Here is a 21,757-nt window from a genome sequence, read left to right as displayed (position 1 = left end):
AGAGCATTACAGAACAGGAACGGCTCACGATGTTGTGCCAAACATAATGCTAAATGGAACTAATCCCTTCTGCCTGCCCTTGGACCATATCCCCCTATTCCTTAAATATTCATGGGCTTATCTAAATCCCCTTAAATGCCCTCATCGTATCTGCCTCCACCACCACCCCTAGTAGTGCTTTCCAGACACCTACCACTCTCTGTGTAAAAATAACCTGCCCCTCATGTCTCCTTTGTACTCCCCACCCCCCGACCGTTAATGTATACCCCCAAGTAAACTCTGGGAAAAAAATTCTGATCATCAACCCTACCTATGCATCTCATAACTTTATGTACGCTTATCAAGTCTCCCCTCAGCATCCCCCACTCAAGAGAAAACAACCTGAGCAGAGATCAGGATTAGAGTAAAATATTTGCAATGTGGGCTCTCTCTATAACAGAAGTTGCCTGCGAATGCATTCCGTTTTCAATACAAAAATTTGTATATTGACACATTTTACCCTGGGAACATCAGAATTGGTAATTTAGAGTCAAGGTTACTTCCTGTTATTTCTCTGCCCAATGCTGAAATCACACACATCAACCAACAGTGTTTAGAGTTGGCGTTGGTGTTTCTTCTGTTCTGTCAGTGTTCTTTGATGAAAATTTGTTGTTTTTTTACTGTGTAAGGCACTAATTGGTTGTGTCACCTGGAGTGCCCTGGAGGTTGCCTGTGCAGAGCTTTCTGCACGTACAAAAGTTTTCTTTAGGAACTGACTGGCATGCCAGAAGTTGGGAAAAACAGAACGGTCTCACTTTGGCTTTTGACAGTTGGTGGACCATTTCCTGCACAACATTTTAAGGAGGCACCATTTGGATTATTAATGGTAAATTGTGTTAAAACCTGACTTACTGTGTGACTTGATCCTTTAATTCTAGGAGTGGTCTTACTGCCTAGCGTTGCAGTGGTTCACTTCAAAGGGGGTTGGTTAGTTGAGTCGGCTGAGTGGCTGATTTTTAGATGCAAAGTCATGCCCAGCAGTGTGAGTTTAATTCCTGTACCCGCTAAGGTCACTACCTCCTCAATCTCACCCCTCACCTGAGATGTCAGGACCCTTAAAACTCAACATCAGCTGTCTCTATCTTTCACTCTCTGAGAGATCTGCCTCTGGCAGTCACAGTAACTTTCTCTGCAGGGGAATGGTCTTGAATCCAGTGTTCCATCCTTAAGGAGGTAAAAACAATGACTGCAGATGCTGGAAACCAGATTCTGGATTAGTGGTGCTGGAAGAGCACAGCAGTTCAGGCAGCATCCAAGTAGCTTCGAAATCGACGTTTCGGGCCCGAAACGTCGATTTCGCAGTTCCATCCTTAAGCCAGGTTCAGCTTCTTTATCTTTATTCTCCCACAGGATGTGGTCATTACCAACAAGGCCAGCATTTGTTGCTCCTCATTAATTGCCCATAAATTGAGGGGCTTGCTTGTCCATTTCAGAGGGCAGTTAAGAGTTAACCATATTGCTATCAGTCTACAGCATTATATTGGCCAGACTGGGTAAGGACAGCAAATTCTTTGAACCAGATGAGTTTCGACAGTAATTAACAATAATTTTCAATTCCAGCTTTGAAGTCAGTCAAGGCGACATCCCTGGAAACCTTGACCTAGGCACCAGAATTACTATCCCAATGACATTACCATCACATGGCTGTCTCCCTCACAGCTTCACTTTCCCATTAAGTGAAGTCAACTAATATTATCTAAGAAATAAAATGGACGAATAATTTTAATTTTAAAAAATGCTGACCTTTGTATGGTTATTGATATAATGATAGTTAAGTAGGAAAAAAATGCACAACGCAGTGATGACAGGATATTCAAGGTCTTTCATAGGCAATTGATTAGCTTTGAAGTCACTGTCAATACAGAGGAGAGCAATCATCCACTTGTGCACAATTCTAACCCTAACTCTAACTTTAACCATAGCCCTAGCAATAATCCAGACTCTAACCCTAACTCTGACACTAAATCTAATCCTAATTCTGACAGTAACCCTAACCCTAATTCAAAGGCTAATCCTAACTCTGACACTAAGCCTAACCCTGAAACTGACCCTAACCCTGACACAAACCACAACACGAATACTGATACTAATCCTAACCCTAGCACCAACTCTGACACTAACCCTAAACCAAACATAACCCTAACCCTAGCACTAGCCCTGACACCATTAACCCTAACCCTGACACTGGCTGTAACCTTTACCCTGACACTAACCCTAAAACTAACTCTAATCCTGACACTAACACAAATCTAACCTACCAACAGTGTTGAAAATAATTGCCAGGCTAATTCTTGGTTAGTGGTCTTTCTTGAGGGATATGTTTTGGCCATGAGCATGGGAGAACAATAAACATTCTCTTATAGTTTATCTTCCAAAGTTTGAAGTAAAAGTCATCATGAATGTGACGATCCTAATATTTATCCTATTGGCAATGTTATTGTTGCAGTGGTTAAAAATGTGTACAAAGTTAAAAATCACACAACACCACGTTATAGTCCAACAGGTTTAATTGGAAGCACTAGCTTTTGGAGCGACGCTCCTTCATCAGGTGATAGTGGAGGGCTCGATCGTTGTTACGATCGAGCCCTCCACTATCACCTGATGAAGGAGCGTCGCTCCGAAAGCTAGTGTGCTTCCAATTAAACCTGTTGGACTATAACCTGGTGTGATGTGATTTTTAACTTTGTACACCCCAGTCCAACACTGGCATCTCCAAATCGTTAAAAATGTAGTATTGCTGATAGGAACTGTTAATTGGGTTTAACAATGACTTTGCTAAAATAATCGCCTAACGAGGTTGTAACGGAACAGCCGAATATTTCTAAATAGTAACATTCCTGTGAAGGAGTGTTTTCCTCATTGAGAATTCAGCCCATTCTTTGTTCTGTTATGAGCATTTACAGATGTCCTAGTCACTCTAAATTATTCAGGGCTCTTTTGCTGCTGACAATTGTGTTAAGGAAGGAATTCTATCATCCCAGCCTGATCTGGTCTATATGTGATTCCTGACACACAGCAATATTATTGACTGTTAACTGCCCACTGGAGTGGACCAGCAAAGGTCTCATCTCAAGGGCAATCAGAGATAGGTGTCAAATGCTAACCTTTCCAGCGATGCCCACACCACACAAAAATGTAAGTTGCTATTATTAAAACCTCCAAAACTTTAACCTGTCTTATTCTGCACTTCACGTGGGGAATTGCATTTTATTTATTCTGGATGTTATCAACAGACCTGGTAGAAAAAATAGATCTGGTCCACCGCTAAATCCTTACCACCCGACGCCTGGTGGAAGAAGACCTCAACATCCACCTTGGGACCGTCCAACCACATGGATCATTGTGGATTTCACCAGTTTCCTCATTTCCCCTCCCCACACCTTATCCCAGATCCAGCCTTCCAACTCTGCACCGCCATCTTGAACTGTCCCACCTGTCCTTCTTCCTTCCCACCTATCTGCTCTACCCCCTTCTCTGACCTACCACCTTCGCACCCCCCCACCTTCATCTCCCTATAGCACTCTCAACTACCTTCCCGCACCGTGCCCCCCCAGCCCCACACCCCTCCCATTTATCTCTCAGTCCCCTTGGCCCACTAGACCCATTCCTTATGAAGAGCTTATGCTCGAAACTTCGATTCTCCTGCTCCTCTGATGCTGCCTGACCGACTGCGCTTTTCCAGCACCACACTCTTGACTCTGATCTCCAGCATCTGCAGTCATCACTTTCTCCCTATAGCTCAAACCCTACGATCCTGGCAACATCCTTATAAATTTTAGTTTCACAACATCTTTCCTATAGCAGGGAGACCAAAACTGAACGCAGTATTCCAAAAGTGGCCAAACCAATGTCCTTTACAGCCACAGCATGACATTCCAACTCCTGTACTCAATGCACTGACTAACAAAGGCAAATGCACCAAATGCCTTCTTCACCACCCTGTCTACCTGTGACTCCACGTACAAGGAACTATGAACCTGCACCTCAAGGTCCCTTTGGTCTTGAACCAGGGCCTCTGGTCTCTCTCTTTTGTGTATTTACCAACCCCAGACAGTGCATTTATGCTTCAATCATCTCTGCCTTCTTAGCTCTAGCAGGCAATTCCACTTATTTAATTTGGCAATTCAGTCAACCTTGTTTTTGGAAGCTGAAAAGAAAAAGGTTTACAGGCCTGTGCCAAAAGGGCAGCGGTATGGAAAGAATTCGATTGCTCTTTCGAAGAGCTAACCAGCAGCGGAGCAAACGACCAAAAGGATGTCCTCTATTCTATTCTAGGATTCTGTGCGGTTTCTGAGTTTTCAATTATTAAATGTAGGAAAAGGGCCAAGTGCTGAATGATTGTGTCTTCCTTGTCCAGTGGAAATGTCAAGCTTAAGAATCATCTGTCTGCAATGATGCATAGTACTATATAGTCTGAATGTCATTGCCAGCTGAACTTGTAAGATTTGACAGTGTAAATTCATCTCATCAGGTCTGTGTATTGTATAGTAATAGACCTGGTCAGCCTTTCCACTGTGAGCTGGAATGTATCCAATATTTGACATATCATAATACTTCTCAAACCACCTTTGTGATTGGCTTCAGCCATAAGATTTAATAATGTGGCTTTACAATCCTTTTGTCAGCTAGTCAATGATCCATGACTCCCACAGCTATGGTCAGGCGAAGAGGGATCGAATGATTCCATTCTTTCCCTCTCCATGTTACATCACAAGTTTCTTTTTCTTGGGTTGGTTAAGGTTATACTTCCAATTTAATGTGCACTTAACTCTTTACATGCTGTGACCGTAAAGAACTAGCTGGACAGAAACTTTTGAGTTGAACAGAGAATAATGTTAGCTTTATTGTGTTAAAAAAGTAAACGAAGCTGCATAATACCAACCCTCACACAACAACAAATTACCAAGTAAATAAGGATAAATTGGTCAAATTAAAGTACAACAGAGAAACTAAGAGCATACAGTCATTGTTTGGAGATGCAGGCTAAATAATGGTCTTGCTGTTTTCAATGTAAAGATGTAGGTAGCGGAGTTGGCTGTTCCCCTGGAGACACAGTCATTGGAGTTGAGTTGATTCTTTCAGATCTCTACCTGCTGCATGTTAATGCATTGAGTACAGGAGTTGGCGACCATGTTGCGGCTGTACAGGCCATTGGTTAGACCACATTTGGAATACTGCAAATTCTGGCCTCCCTGCTATACAAAAGATGTTGTGCAATTTGAAAAGGCTCAGAAAAAGATTTACAAGGATGTTGCTGGGATTGGAGAGTTTGAGCTGTAGGGCGAAGCTGATTAGATTGGGGCTGTTCTCCCTGGAGCATCGGAGGCTGAGGGGTGACCTTATAAAGGTTTATAAAATCATGAGGGGCATGGATAATGTGAATTGCCATGGTCCTTTCCTCAGGGTAAGGGAGTCCAAAAGTAGAGGGCATAGGTTTAGGCTGAGACATAAGAGGCAACCCTTTCACAATATTGGTGCATGCATGGAATGAGCTGCCAGAGGAAGTGGTGGAGACAGGCACAATTACAACATTTAAAAGACATCTGGATGGATATATGAATAGGAAGGGTTTAGAGGGATATGGGCCAAAAGCTGGCAAATGGGACTAGATTAATTTAGGATATCTGGTTGGCATGGACGAGGGGTCTGTTTCCATGCTGTACATCTCTATGACTCTTCGCTACCTATGAAAATAGTCAACACCATAAAACAGAAGTGAAACTTGCAAACGGCCTGCAGCTAGAGTGAGAGATGGCTATGTGTTGCTGGGGAGACCCCTTCTCAGCCAGTTGATCAATTATGTTGAGGAATCATGCATTTAAAATAACACAAAAGACTTGGCTAATTACATAATCTCTTTCCAACTGCCAGTAATTAAAACATAATTGTCTATTCAACTTGTCTGGATACCTGTCTTAAAAATCATGGGTTTTTTTGTTCAAGCACTTAACTTTTGAATGGTTCATCAACAGCTGTTGAACACTATTGGTGACATTCAAAAATGTCTTTTTGATAATACAGTATAGAACATCATTTACCATACGCAAGGGAGCAATTGACTTTGGTGGATATCACAGTCTTGTTTCTCCTCCCATTAGAGATAGAATGGGCCACCTCTAGTATAATAAGTTAGTTTCAGCCATTGTACCACAGCCCAGGCAACAGCACTGACCTTGTCTTGGGGAGAATGAAATGAACTGGTGCAACATTACACAGATGGCATTAGTCACAATCCTGATGTATGAGAGATCCAACCCTGATCACCCATCGCTACCTACAAGGATTCAGCAGCAGAGATGCTCAGAACTGCGGTTGCCTTCACAGTGAGCATTAAGAAAGAAAGTCTAGAGCTTGGGGCCATTCTAGGAGCTAGCTGCTGGTCTCTGTATACAAAGTATACATGCAAAAGTTTTTCAATACTAGTTGATGGTGTGCCCTGCAATTCAAGTCTGTGCTTCCAGAGAAAATTCTTTCCTCTGCCAGTGCATCAAAGAGGTGCCATGATAATCCTGAAGGGTTGCCAATGTTTGTGGATGAGGGATGCATGTGGCTGGTGCCCGTCGAACATGTCTTGAGATGGGGTTTTATTGAGGAAGTCATTTCGCGTAAGTAGCAAGTAGCAAACAGGTTCATGCTTTGATTTCCATGCAGTGTGCTATCAACATCTAACTTGTATATCAAGTTCAGGAGATAATATGCTGAATATTACTGAGGCAAGTTGGGCTGGCAACAGGACATTTAGCAAGCAATAATCTCTATTAACTCACTGTTGCCTAGCAACTAACCTGCTACACTACTCATGAAAAAGATAAAAGATGGTGCTAGTTGCTCCTAACATGGAGATAGACCTCAACAGAGTTTTCAACCAATTCTGCCACAACTCTTACCACAGCCCTTGTCGCTCAAACCCCAATAAGATTCTGCTCTTTGCTATTTTTAAAATATTTTTCCTTCCAAAACAAAGGACGTATGATATAACTAATCTGTGGAGAAGAGAGTTTTTATGTGAAAAAGTCAATGCTGACTGGTGTGTTTTCTAAATTTGAGGCACTGTTCCAAACAGGCACAACCCATTCCATTATAAATTCCACCAACTCTCCTAAATCTCTCTTTGCACATTCTTTTGCCAATGCCTCCTCTCATCAAATGTATATAAAGCCTAATTTGGAAATGCCAATTTGAATTTGCAACTTTCTGTGCTTATTCTGAAGAGTGACTAGCATGAGAAGTGAGAAAGGATGAAGTGAAATGAGTTTGACCAGTCTTGAGTCAATTCTATAGGAATCTAGTAGTGAATTAGCAAGTTGTGGGCATGATCCCCAATTCCATCACATCACAACTTGTTAAAATAAAATCAAAATAATCTGACATATTATTACCAGGAAAGGATAAGAAAAGTTGTAATGTTACATCACAAGAAACTCAACTGGTATAAAAACAACCTGTCATTTTGTTTCTACTAGCCAGGAGAAAGTGAGGACTGCCGATGCTGGAGATCAGAGTCCAAGAGTGTAGTGCTAGAAAAACAAGCAGGTCAAGCAGCATCTGAGGAACAGGAATTTCTACCAGCCAGTCCCACATCATATTGTTGACATTGCAAACCCACTGCATTGAGCACAAGGCCATGAGCAATATATACTGACTTCGATTTGTCATCTACTTCCAAGATACAAAATAGTAGGGCCAACACGCATTGCATTTGGGAAAGACTGATGTTTGCACATTTATTTTTCACAGTCTCACTATATCGCAGAGCTCTTTACAGCCAATGAACATTGGCTTGAAGTGAAAGCACTGTGGCGATGTCGGAAGTAAATTTTTACAAGCTATATATTAGCCAGGATGCCAGAAGGCACTCTCCGCATGTTAGTAAAATGCTGGATATTTCACATAGGGCAGAGTGTGCCTCAGTTTAACATCCCATCTGAAAGATGGCATTTCCGACAAGGTCACTGTCCTTCAGTACTGCACTGAAACGTCAGCTTAGGTATTGTTCTCAGGTTTCTGGAGTGGAGCTTGAACTTACAGCCGTTACAAGCAGAGGCATGAGTATTACCATTGAGCTAAGGCTCAATATCCAACCAGATTTGTCAAAAAAGTCAGTGAAATTTAGAGAGTGGGCTGATCTCTGCTCATCAAGTTCAACTTAATGAGCATTGCCTCACAGCAATGCAGAGCTGATACTTTTTGAGTCTGCAATAGGTTTATTTGCCAGTGATTCAAAATATCTCAGCTATATCATAGGATTTGTATACACAGTCCATAGCTCAGGCTTATCAGATCTTTCTGGAAACTTTTATTGACTTTAGCTCTCAGAAGCCACAACCAGGCTTAATTACTCAAGCGCAATGAATGCAAGGTAAAAACAATGACTGCAGATGCTGAAAACCAAATACTGGATTAGTGGTGCTGGAAGAGCACAGCAGTTCAGGCAGCATCCAACGAGCAGCGAAATCGACGTTTCGGGCAAAAGCCCTTCATCAGGAATCAGGTCAGTCAACAGTCTAACATAATCAAGCACAGATCAATTAAACCATTGAACATCACAACAACCTTCTGGGGTTTTAGGAGTTAATGTTGTTAGGGATAAAAGCAGTTTTTCTTACACAGTGGGTCATTATGATGTGAACTGGCTTGTTGAAGCGAAAAGGAACTTGATGTCTAATTGGAAAGGAAAAACTTTACAGTGTAATAGGGAAAGAAGAGGAATGGGACTATTCAGAAGATTCTTGCAAAGAGCCAGCATGGACAGAATTGGATGAAACCAATTGAAAACTCAACAAAAATCCTTGATTCCACCTTGATTTGCTCAGGGATTGCTGTGATCTGATAACAGTAGGAGATGTAGTTTGCATCTAACTCCTTGATCATTCATTGGCAGTCCCTCGCAGACTAGGATGATTTCCTTCTATCTCAGGATGAGTCTGCACAGACCCATGCAGCTACCACAGGCTCTGTTACGCTTGGGGCAGATGGTGATCGTGGGAAGGGTGCTGATGTGGTAGCATGCACCTTTCGCTGTTTCCGCCTGGCTTCCACTTTTTCCCAATAGTGAGTCTCCAGGTGCTCGACGCCTTCCCAGATGCTCCTCCCCTATTTTAGACTATCTTGGGCCAGTGATTCCCAGGTGTTTGTGGGAACACTGCACTTCAGCAGTGAGGCCTTGAGGGTATCCCTGAAGCATTTCCTCTGTCTACCTAGGGCTTGCCTGCCATTTCGGAGCTGGGAGTGGAGAACCAGCTTGGATTTGCAGGATCTTGCCGTGCAGTGTTTGGTGGTACTGCTCCAGCACCTTGAAGTGTCTGCTGTAAACAATCCACATCTCACACGGGACGGCATCCTGATCACAGGATGATAAGATTTGACATAGTGCATGGCAAGTTCCAAAATAATACTGTAGCCCCCAAAAGGCAAAAACGTTATAAGGTGCTCAAATTGGTTTCATTTCTTCACCTCTCCCCCCAAAAAGTAGCAGATTACAAAATCACTCTGCATCAATGTAATTAGATTAGATTAGATTAGATTACTTACAGTGTGGAAACAGGCCCTTCGGCCCAACAAGCCCACACAGCCCCGCCGAAGCGTAACCCACCCATACCCCTACATCTACATTTACCCCTTACCTAACACTATGGGCAATTTAGCATGGCCAATTCGCCTGGCCTGCACATCTTTGGATTGTGGGAGGAAACCGGAGCACCCGGAGGAAACCCACGCAGACACGGGGAGAACGTGCAAACTCCACACAGTCAGTCGCCTGAGGCGGGAATTGAACCCGGGTCTCAGGCGCTGTGAGGCAGCAGTGCTAACCACTGTGCCACCGTGCAGACTAGGATGTTTATGAAATCTTGAAAAGTTTGTTCAGCAGCCTTACAACAATTTTGGGGGAATTTAATCCTTGTGCTTGTCTGATTATGGTTTTACTTTTGGCAAGTGTAGTCACCCCAGGTTTACATCAGTCCTACCACTGAGCAAAGCAATTGCTATGAGTGACAAAAGCTTCCACCCCACAACACCACCTCCCCCAACCTCCAATTAAGAGTCGCCTAAGGCTTTGTTTGGCCAAAAAGAAATCTCAATGCTAATATAGATGGTTGAAGAGGGAAACAAGATATCACATAATGCTGGAAAACCCACCAGCAACTGAAGGAGAAAATGTTAGGCCAGCATTTTGTGTGCAGACATTGACTCTATCCTCAGCTCCCTCACCTGATATTCTCAAATCTGTTTCCAGTGATTCCAATTTTTAAAAAACTTCTCAGCACTGGAGAAGGTGCCCGGGAACATTTTGTCACATAGACGATGCTGTGCGAATGTTGTTGCTGTTTTGTTTCTAACATAGATTCTCCGACTGAACACTCCATGTGCAGCAGTAAACACCATAGGTCTGACCATTTAAACAATTGAGAAAGGAGGAGCCTACAATGTGAGTTCCAGAAAATCCAATTGCCAACTTAGTCATTTCCTCCAATTCTCTTATAATCTTCACACCTATTCTTTCAGGTCATAACGTAGCTAAGGGCTGATTTCACCAATACCTGGTTTCTAGCAGGAAACCCTTGGATTCCCATTCCTCAATAATTGATTAAATTGTACTTTTAAGTGGATAAAAAAAAGGACTTTAAGATTGATGGTCCGAGCAGAAAGCAGGTGTTGAAGTCAAGCCGAGTCTTTGCCAGAGTATTATTTAAATGGAGAAAAACTGCATAAAGCTGCAACACAATGGGACCTGGGGGTACTTATGCATGAAACACACAAAGCTTGTATTGAGGTGCAGCAAATAATCAAGAAGGCAATTAATGTTGGTCCTTATTTAAAAATGATTGGCGTATAAGAGTAATAAAGTCTTTCTGCAACTGTATAAGAGTGCTAGAGTACTGTGAGCAGTTTTAGTTCCCTTCATTGGAGGCAGTTCAAAAAAGGTCTACAAGGATGACCCTAGGCATGGATGGATTATCTTATGAGCAAAGGCTAAACAGGCTGACTCTCTACTCACTGGAATTTGGAAGAATGAGAGGTGATCTCATGAAATGAATGGGATGCTTAAAGGGCTTGACAATGTAAATGCTGAGAGGATATTTCCCCTCATTGGAGAGGGTAGAACCAGAGCCCATAGTCTCAGAACAAAAGGATGCCAATTTAGATTGAGATGAGGAGGAATTTCTTCTCTCAGAGGGTTGTGAGTTTTAGAAATCCTTGCCAGATAGAGCTGTGATGGCAGAGTCCATGTACATATTGAAGACTAGTCTACTTCAGTTTCTGGTCAATGGTAATCCCCAAATGTTGATAGTCAGGGATCTAACGATAATAATGGTGTTGAATGTCAGAGGGAGATAATTGGATTCTCTCCTGCTGAAGAAAGTCATTGCCTTGCACTTATATGGTATGTGTTACATTTTTAAAATTCATTGATGAGATGTGGGCATCGCTGGCTGGGCCAGCACTTACTACCCATCTCTAGATCTCCTTAAGAAAATGCTTGCCTCTTGAACCATTGAAATCCATTCAGTGTAGGGTACACCCACAATGACATAAGAGAGGTATTTTGATCCAGCAACATCGAAGGTACAATGATATCTTTCCAAGTCAGAATAGTGAGTAGCTTGGAGGAAACCATGCAGGCACTGATGTTCCATACATCAGCTGCCCTTGTCCTTCCAGATGATAATGGTCATGGGTTTGGAAGGTGCTGTCTAAGGAGTCTTGGTGAATTACTGCAGTACATCTTATGGAAGATACATTCTGCTGCTACTGAGTGTTAGTGGTGGAGAGGGCGACTGTTTGTAGATGTGGTGCCACTTGGCACATATCAGCCCAAGCCCGGCGCTGTCTTGGCCTTGCTTTTTAGAGGCATAAATGGAACTGAATTGCGCAAACATCCTCACTTCTGACCTTATGCTGCAGGGAATGTTATTAATAAAACATCTGAAGGTAACTAGGTCAATGACAATCTCCTCAGAAACTCCTGAAACAATATCCTGAGAGTGACCTGATTGACCTCCAAGAGCCACAACTATCTTCCTTTGTGTCTTCCCCTGATGCTGACTGACTTCAATTTTGAAACTGGAATCAATTAAGTGCCCCCTTGATGTTACCCCCACCTCATCTCAGGAGTTTAGCTCTTTGGTCCATGTCTGGGCTAAGGCTGTAATTTGTTTTGAAGACAATTTAAAGGAGAAAAGAGTAAGTAAATCAGGAAGAGAGGCTTGGAGAAGGAATTCTAAGCTTTACAGTCTCAGTGGCTAAAGATACAACCGTCCATGTTAGAATGGATCAAATCAGGGATGTGCAAAAGTTCAGAACTAGAACACAAATTCATAGAATATTTTTCTTTCTTTACTTTCATGGGCTGTGGGATTGTTAGCAAGACGAGCATCTGTTGCCCATTCCTAAGTACCTATGAACTGAGTGATCTGCTAAGCCATTTCAGAGGGTGGTTAATAGTCAACCATAATATGTAAATATGGATTCAGGGCCAGGACTGGGTGAGGATGGAAGATTTCCTTTCCTAAAGGGAATTAGTGAAACAGATGGGTTGTTACAGCAATTGATAGTTGTTTCAAAGTCACCGTCACAGAAACTCACGTTACATTTCAGAGTTATTACACAGTTGGAGGTTTAGGAAAAGTGGAGAACAAATCTGTGGAAGATTTTCTACAGAGAGAGGTCAGAGCATGGAGAGATTTAAAACCAAGGATGAGAAGTTTAAATTTCAATGAGCACAGGGGTGATGAATAACCAGGGTTTACTGTCAGTCACATATGGGCAGCAGAGTTTGAAAAGAGTTCATGTTCATGGCGCCAGTTTACAGCTCTCTGTGTCTCTTGATGATGATCGAGATACATTGGACAATCTTCATGATGCCTCTTTGCAGGGCAATGTTGTATGAGAGGGGCGCAACGTCAACGTACTTAATGTCTTCATGCGGTATTAACTCTTTAATATGTATATTGAGGAGCTTTCAGTATGCCAGCAGTGTGTTTAATAAGCCCCTCTAGCTCCTTGTCATAACTATATTGATCTGGTGCTATGCTTTACCACAGAGGTATCCTGAGGGTAGCTTTGATTAATCAAGAGATGATGGTGTAGTGGACTAATAATCCAGAACCCTATGGTGATGATCTGGGGACCTGATAAATTGTGATAAGTGAGTACAATAAAAGTCTGAGATAAAACGCTAGTCAAATGATGACCCTACAGCAATTGCTATAAGCTGGATTACCAATATCCTTTAGGGAAGGAAATCTGCCATACTGGCTTGATATGGCCTACATGTGAATCTAGATACACTGATGTGGTTGACAGTTAACTGCTCCTCTGGGCAATTAGGGATGAGCAATAAATGCTGGCCCAACCAGAGGCATGTGCATAACGTGGCAGAAATAAAAGCCACCCGGACTTGTGTTTGTTGCTGAAGCTCTGTTGGCAGTAATGGACTGACTGAAAATGAAGACTTTATAGACCCGGGGACCCGAGACTGGTTTGCTCAACAGTTGCAGGCTGAACATTCAGACTGAGAAATGCTTTCCTATTCATGTAGGTGCTGGCATTCTGTGAGGGATGCAATTTATGTACCTCCTGGACATTTGGGAATCCTGCCAAAGTCACACAGCCAGTTCAGGCTGCTGTCAGCTGTCCATGGGGAAGGAGATTAACTTGTTTGCTCCATGGACAGCTGCTGAGCTTTGTTGATGATGTCCTTGGTGACAGCCCAGAATGAATATGAAGTGTGCAAGTTCAGCAAAGTTAAAATCAGTTGTGATTTTGGCAGCCGTGGGCAGTGACGTGCCAGAGAGTGAGTTTGACTGGAGGCCAGCTTACAGCACATGGCCAAACTCCACCAGGGTGTTTGTTATAAAAACAAAACCACACCGGCCACTTCTTTTCTAGCAAATGGAAATGTGAATGCCATACCTATGGATTCTGAGGGAAGGGAACTAACAAATGGGTATAGACCAAAGCAGGCTGGCATATCGCCAATGTTCCCCTTTTTTCTCTATTTTAACAATGGCTTGACAGGTAGGTATAGGCATGGGTAGTGTCCCATGCATTTTCTCACTTCTGTGTTTTTTTTCATGTAGGGACACCTACAGTGCTATTAGGAAGGGAGTTTCAACCCAATGACAGTGAAGGGATGGCAAGGCCATTTCAAACCGAGATGATGTGAGTTTTGGAGGGTGACTTGAACATAATGATTTTCCTATTAGTCTGCTGCCATTGCCATTCTAAGGTAGTGGAGTATTGACTCTTCAGTGTGCGTGCACAGGAGCTGTCAGAATGCCAGTGTGGTGCTTAGTAAGGGTTTGGAAGGTGCTGTCAAAAGAACTTTGATGGGTTATTTATGTGCATTTTCTCCATGGCTCCAACTGCCACTATGCAGTTTAGCCCTGATCAAAGGTAGGCACCCATATGGACAGATCAGATGACACGTTGAACCTTGCAAAAATAGCAGGATGTTTGTGGATGTCTAAACAAAGTAATTGAGCTTCGTTATAACGTTCAGTAAAATATTTCAACATCCATCAGCTCCCCCAGTGAAAATATCTGCATTGTGTAAAATAGGCAGGCATCCAGCAGGACAGATTACCGCCCATATTTTCAGATCAGTAATGCCATCTGCATGGCCAAAAATCAGGAGTCAGCAATTAGAAAATATATCCTCGTCTCTCTCAGGGGCACAATTGGGAATCTATTACCTGCTGTCTGCTATGCATTTTTAAAAGATTCTGGTGTTATAGTAATTTTGACAGATTTTACCAATGCCAACACATATGCTGAGACCCATGTGTACGCTATGTGTGCACAGAATGTCTGGTTCTTGTAATCTTCAATTCTCCATTTTAAAAGCTGTCAATGTTTTTATTCTTTCATTGGAAGTGAATGTCACTGGGGAGCCCAGCATTTGTTGCTCATCCCTAATTGCTTTTGAGAAGGTGCTTTTGAGCTTCCTCCTTGAACCTCAGCAGTCCAAGTGCTGTTGGTACACCCACAGCTATTAGGCAGAGAGTTCCAGGATTTTGGCCAGTTGACAAGGAAGTAGTGATGATATCGGTCCAAGTCAGGATAATCTGTGGCGTAGAGGAGAACCTTAAAGTCGTGAAGTTTCCATGTCTCTGCTGTCCTTCCAGATAGTAGCACCTGTGGTTTGAGAAGGTATTTTTGAACAACTTGTAGTGAGTTACTGCATTGAATCCTGTGTATGATGCATCAGTCTTGGAAGAAGTAAATGTTGAAACTGGTGGATACAGTGTCAAACAAGTGGGTTCTTTATCCTGGATAGTAATCAGCTTCTTGAGTGCTACTGGAGCTGCACTCATCCACAAGGGTGTTTCATCAGTCTCCTTACTTGTGCCTTAAAAATGGTGGACAAGCTTTGAGAGTCAGGAAATGAGTTACTCGCTGCAGGATTCCCAGCCTCTGATCTGCTTTTGTTGCCTTTATATTTATGCAGCTGGTTTAGTTCAGTTCAGATCCATGGTAACCTCCTAGAATGATGATAGCAAAGGATGCAGTATGGTAATGCCATTGAATGTCAAGGAAGTTGTTTAGATTGTCACTTGTTGTAAATGGTCATTGCCTGGCTTTTTCATGGTGTGGATGTTACTTGCCAATCTGAACTTAGCCCAAGTCTTGCTGCAAATAGAAACAGTCTGCTTCAGTATTTGGGGCATCTTGTGACATCGTTAGTAAATATTCCAACCTTTGATCTTATAATAGAGGGAAGATCATTGATGAAGCAGCTGAAGATGGTTGGTCAAAGGACACTACCCTGAGGAACTACTGATAGAGATGTCCTGGGGCTGGTATGATCAATCTCAAGAAAATATAAACATCTCCCTTTGTGCTGAACATGACTCCAATCAGTGGCGAGCATTTCCTCCAGTTCCCATTGATTCGGGTTTTGCTAGGGTTCCTTGATGTCACGTCTGGTCAAATGCTGCCTTGATATCAAGGGCAATCATTGGCACTTCACCTGCTGACTTCAGCTGTTTGATCCGTGTTTGGACTCATGTAATGTAAGTTTTCAAGGCATCATTCATGGTGATATCCCTCACATGCCACAGACACACATTGGAAAATTGCTGGCAACATGCAAAACATTCCCTTGGCTGCTCATTGTCTTCATATAAACAGCATACACAGGAAAGGACTTGGAAAAGCTACCATCAGTCCATTCATATTCACTTCCCACACTGTACTGGGTGGTTCCCGCATTGGTATAACAACTGCATTCTAAATCTCTGTTACAGATTTTGCATCATTTGTCCTGGAATTCTCATGGGTATACTAGAGTTTATAACTTGTGTAAACAATGCTAGTAAATATATAAAGAAATTCCTGTAGACACTTCTTGTACAATAAAGATGTTAAATGGTGATCTGTTGGACAAGTAGGTATTGATAAATCTCACATATTTCCATGTCTCTTCAATCTTTTTCAACCTGAAAAATTCTCTGGTGAGCAAGGACCACTATGCGGAGAGTTTAGGGAGGCAATGCCAAAGCACAGTGCCTGGCTAGCTGAAAGCATATCAGTCAGTGATGGAGCAATTAAAATTGGGGATGGTCAACACCTCCGCACTAAACTTACAGGAACACTTGGAGAACTGTCGGGCTGGAGGAGATTACAAAGATGATCATCCAAGGTGAGGGCTTTTGAAAGCAAGGAAGTAAATGGAAAGATTGGAACCCTTACAAGATCAACCACTTCACTGGCAGCCAAACTAGATGTTTCAGGGGTTGGAGGGGTGGGGGGGGGGGGGAGGGGGGAGTTGGTTAAAGCACCTCCTCTGACTCCATTTTTATTCATTTGTGTTTCATAACCAGGAGGGAAAGTCTGTCAGATCATCCTGCTGGATGCTCAGTCCCAGGAACTTGTTAATTAAATGAATGTTTACCAATGATAGGCTCACATGCAACTCATCAGTAACAGGCTTTGAAACTTGCACCAAGAAATCTGAAACCAATGTAATTTTAACCACTCTTTCAGGCTTGTTAGACCACAAGATCATAAGACATAGGAGCAGAAAGCAGGCCATTTGGCCCATTGAGTCTGCTCCACCATTTGATCATGGCTGATAAGTTGACCAATTCCCTTTTCTGGCTTTCTCTCCATCACCCTTTGCTCCCCTTGGGAATCAAGAACTTATCTATCTCAGTTTTAAATACTAAATGACCTGGTCTCCTCAACCTTCTGTGGCCATGAATTCCACACATTCATCACTCTCTGGCTAAAGAAGTTTCTCCTTATCTCCATTCTAAAGGGTCTTCTCTTTATTGCAAGGCAGTGCCCTTGGGTCATTGTCTTTCCTGCCAATGAAAACATCTTCCTAACAACCACTCTGTCCAGGCCGTTCAGTATTCTATAAGTTTCAATCAAATCCTCCCTCATCTTTCTAAACTCCATCAAGTATAGCCCCAGAGTCCTCAAACATTCCTCATATGGTAAGCCTTTCATTCCTGAGATCATTCTCGTGAACATTCTCGGGACCTGCTCCAAGACCTTCCTGAAGTATGGGGCCCAACGTTGCTCACAATACTCTAAAGTGGTCTGACCAGAGCTTTATAAAGCCTCAGAAGTACATGACTGCTTTTATATTCCAGTCATCTCGAGATGAATGACAACGTTGTATTTGCCTTCCTAACTACCAACTCAATGTGCAAGTTTTCCTTAATACAAACCTGGACTAGGTCCCCCAAGTCCCTTTGCACTTCAGATTTCTAAATTTTCTCCCTATTTAGAAAATAGTCCATGCCTCCATTCTTCCTACCAAAGTGCATAACCTCACACTTTCCTATGTTGTATTTCATCTGTCACTTCTTTGCGAACTCTCCTAATCTGTCTAAGTCTTTCTGCAGTCGACCTTCCAAAGCGCAACCGAAGTAGTTCCTTTCTTAATTTTTCTTTTGCAAAAGACATGGCCAAAAGTATTCCATATTATTAAACACTAAATCAGGAACAGCTGAGCTGCAGAATGCCACGCTACCAGGATTAACGTATTAATAAAACATTGTCCGATTAGATTGCTCAGTGTGGAAACAGGCTCTTCGGCCCAACAAGTCCACACCCACCCTCTGAAGAGCAACCTACCCAGATCCATTCCCCTCCACCTAACACTACGGGCAATTTAACACGGCCAATTCACCTAACCTACACAGTTTTTTTTTTAAACTGTGGGAGGAAACCAGAACAAGCCCACGCAGACACAAGGAGAATGTGCGATCTCCACACAGACAGTTGCCTGAGGCAGGAATTGAACCCGGGTCTCTGGCGGTGTGAGGCAGCAGTGCTAACCACTGTGCCATCGGGTTGTTACCACGAAGTCAATGTTTTTAAGAACATGGAAATAGTGAAGCAACACCAGGCTGAGGTTAAGGCTTTTGAATTACGTTCTGCAACATATTAAACTAGCCAAGCCCTTGATCTGAAATATCAACGTGACAGTCAGTGATGGACCGGGAATCAAGTCTTCAGAGAATATTCAGCTACTTCTCACAGCAGCAGTCAAAACCAAAGTCTGAACCATGAGGGAAAATTCGACAACTACTTGCTTATTATCATGTAAAGCCTGCGCAGGAAGGGATTTAAAAAGTTAATTAAAATTTTAAAAAGATAGTTTCCAACTAGTGCCTTAAGTATCAAATATAACAAATGATTGACAAGTCTAATGTGATCAACTGCATCACCCTTGGAGATTTGAAGGGTTTTGCAAGAATAATTCATTCCATATCGACAATAGAGGAATTGTTGGCAGAAGGATGGGGTTGTTTTCCTTGGAATAGAGAAGGCTTATGGGTGACATTATTGAGGTATATAACATTGTGAGGGGCAGACACAGAGTAGACAGGAGGAACCTGACTCCTTTAGCAGAGACTTTAAAAACTAGAAGTCATAGATTCGAGCCAAGAGGCAGAAGGATTAGAGGGGACATGAGGAAAAAACTATTTTACGCAGAGGATGGTAGGTGTCTGGAATTCATTGCCTGAGTTGGCAGTGGAGGCAGAGACCCTGAACTTTAATAGGTCTGCACCTTAAGAGCTGTAAGCTGAAGGGCTATGGGCTGTGTGCAGGAAGATGGGATTAGAATAAGCATCTGAGTATCATTGGGTTATCATGGACAAGATGGGTCAAATAGACCCTGCTGTGCTGTATCATTTATTTGGTTCTGTGGTTCTACGTAAAACAATTGGAGGTACTCAGTGCTCTGAATGCTAACAAAATGTACCTTGACATGTAATTCTGGAAGTGAAGAGCTCCTGTTGCACCATGGTTAAGGCTGTAATTGCCAGGTACCCATGTCTTTTCATATCCTCCAAGTAGCCTCCAGACTGCCCCACCTTTCCTGAAAAATCAAACTTTGCTATTATCTTGCCCCAACCTCATCCACCCCAAAATTCTGCCAGCCATGTTTCCTTCATCCTTGTCAGATGGTAGTGGGGTGGATTATCTCTCTAGTCTTAATGCAGAGGGACAGCTATAATATCTGTGGTGCCATATCATCAATCAAGTCACTAAAAACCATGATGGTCTTTTACATCGAAGATTAGAATACAAGATGGAGGGGTTGGGGTTAGAGGTCATGCATCATCTTGGGATGGCACAGTGGCTCAGTGGCTCAATGGCTCAGTACTGCCTCATAGCACCATGGACCCAGGTTTGATTCCAAGCTCGAGTGACTGTCTGTGCACAATTTGCACATTCTCCGTGTGTCTGCATGGGTTTCCCCCGGGTGCTCTGGTTTCCTCCCATAATCCAAAGATGTGCAGTTTAGGTGAATTAGCCATGGGAAAGGCAGGGTTACAGGGATAGGGTGGGGGGTGGGGGCTGGCTCTGGGTTGGATGCTGTTCAGAGGGTTGGTGTGTGCTTGATGGCTCAAATGGCCTGCTTCCACATTTTGGGGATTCAATGATTCTAAGTGATCTCTACAGCAGAAAAGATTAGCAATAGCCAGTCTCCTATGATGAAAGACTATAGAATATGTACAGCAGAACGTCCAATGGAAGAACATAAGACTGAACACTTCACAAAACTACAACCCTCTCAGAAAGATTCAAAGGTGAGAGCAAGTTAAGGCTTAAGACTTCTATTCAGTAAACAATGGATCATAAATCAAGATCTGAAACTAGATCTTGATGAAGCAACTTTTTACATTCCAAACTCACAATACAGTTTATTAATATCTTAAACTGAACATATTTTCTTCACTGTTTCTTGGATGAACTACAGGAATCTTGAAGGCTGTTAAATTGATACGATAATTGGTTGTTGTAACTTACTACAAAAGGTTGGCAACATGGTATGAAATAGGCTTTCAAGTCCAATTGGTTTGCATTATTCATTTTTAAAATGAATACTGACCCTGTTTGAGCACAGACCGAGCAGTTATCACAAAGTCATTGAGAAAGGACAACGATGCAACAGATCCATTCACACTTCACTGAGCTGAACGATGACTAATATATGAAGAAACTATTTGTCTGTTTGCTCAGGAATGAGCACAAAATTGAAAACTTTCACTGTGAAATGTGATAGTTGAACACCAAAACCTAAGTACGAGAAGGAAATGGCACAGATTAAATTTCAGGAATGCACATCTTGAAGAGGGTTCTGCTCATCTCTCCAGTGTTTTATCTTGTCTTACACTCACTCATTAATTTCTAGCAGTCCTAGTTCTGATGAAAGGTAATCGATCTGTAATGTTATCATTGTCTTTCTCCCTCTCTCTCTCTCCACAAATAGTGCAAGTGTACAGTGTACTTCCAGCAATTATTATTTGTATTTCAGAAGTCCATCACTGGCAGGACTTTGCTTTGGTGGGGCTATCTGACCATCCGTGGTCAAAGACTGGAATCAAATATTTCAAAATTAATGATCTTCTAACTGTTGTCAATTACAGTTCCAATTACTCTGAAATTCATAACTTGGATTGCACTATCAATTCTTTCCAAAATAACTTTGTTTAAGTTATGGTTCTTGAATTATTATCGGAAAGTTTAAGACACTTTATTGTAAATGGGCCAAGTCAAATCACACAGCAGCAAGCAAACTTTATGCAACCATATTAGGCAGATACAGGACACCACCACTAGCAGAAATTTCTACCAGCATCACCTCAGGTCAATTGGCAGTGTTCTTGTCTTAGACTTGAGCCTTTAAATCCCACTTTTATAATTTCAACATAATTAAGACAGATATCTCACTGCAAAACTGCCTCATTGCCAAGCATGCTACAATTCTGGTAATATCTTGAACAATGACACTATTCAGAAGACACTAGAAATTCTTTCCGTGCCTTGTTAACATTTGCTGATCTCCATTACCTCTACTCAACCAAGCTCACTGGAACACATGAACCACACATTTGATCATTTGTTGATTGGAGTATGTTGCTGCATGCAACTCAGTTACTACACTACACCACTGCATCATTAAATAAGTTGATTGGGCGGAATGTGCTTTTGCATGAGCACAGTAAAATAATAGAAATCTAGAAGTTGTTACCATTGATTCCCATCTCTTCCACAGGCTGCTCATCTGAAATCTGTGCAGATAGAAATCTTCTGAAATCATTTGATTTGACGAGAGCTTTTAGTTTCATGCAACCAGTCTAACCCTGAAAACCTTCAAACTGTTGCTCCTTGTTATGACTGACTTGTTATCAGCATCCTAAGTTCATAACTTTTCCTGAACAACCTCTTTGGATCTGAAAAACTAATA

This window comes from Chiloscyllium punctatum, chromosome 39 (genome assembly GCF_047496795.1).
Source record: "Chiloscyllium punctatum isolate Juve2018m chromosome 39, sChiPun1.3, whole genome shotgun sequence".
In the NCBI taxonomy this organism is placed as follows: domain Eukaryota; kingdom Metazoa; phylum Chordata; class Chondrichthyes; order Orectolobiformes; family Hemiscylliidae; genus Chiloscyllium; species Chiloscyllium punctatum.
Note: the sequence above shows the minus strand (reverse complement) of the source record.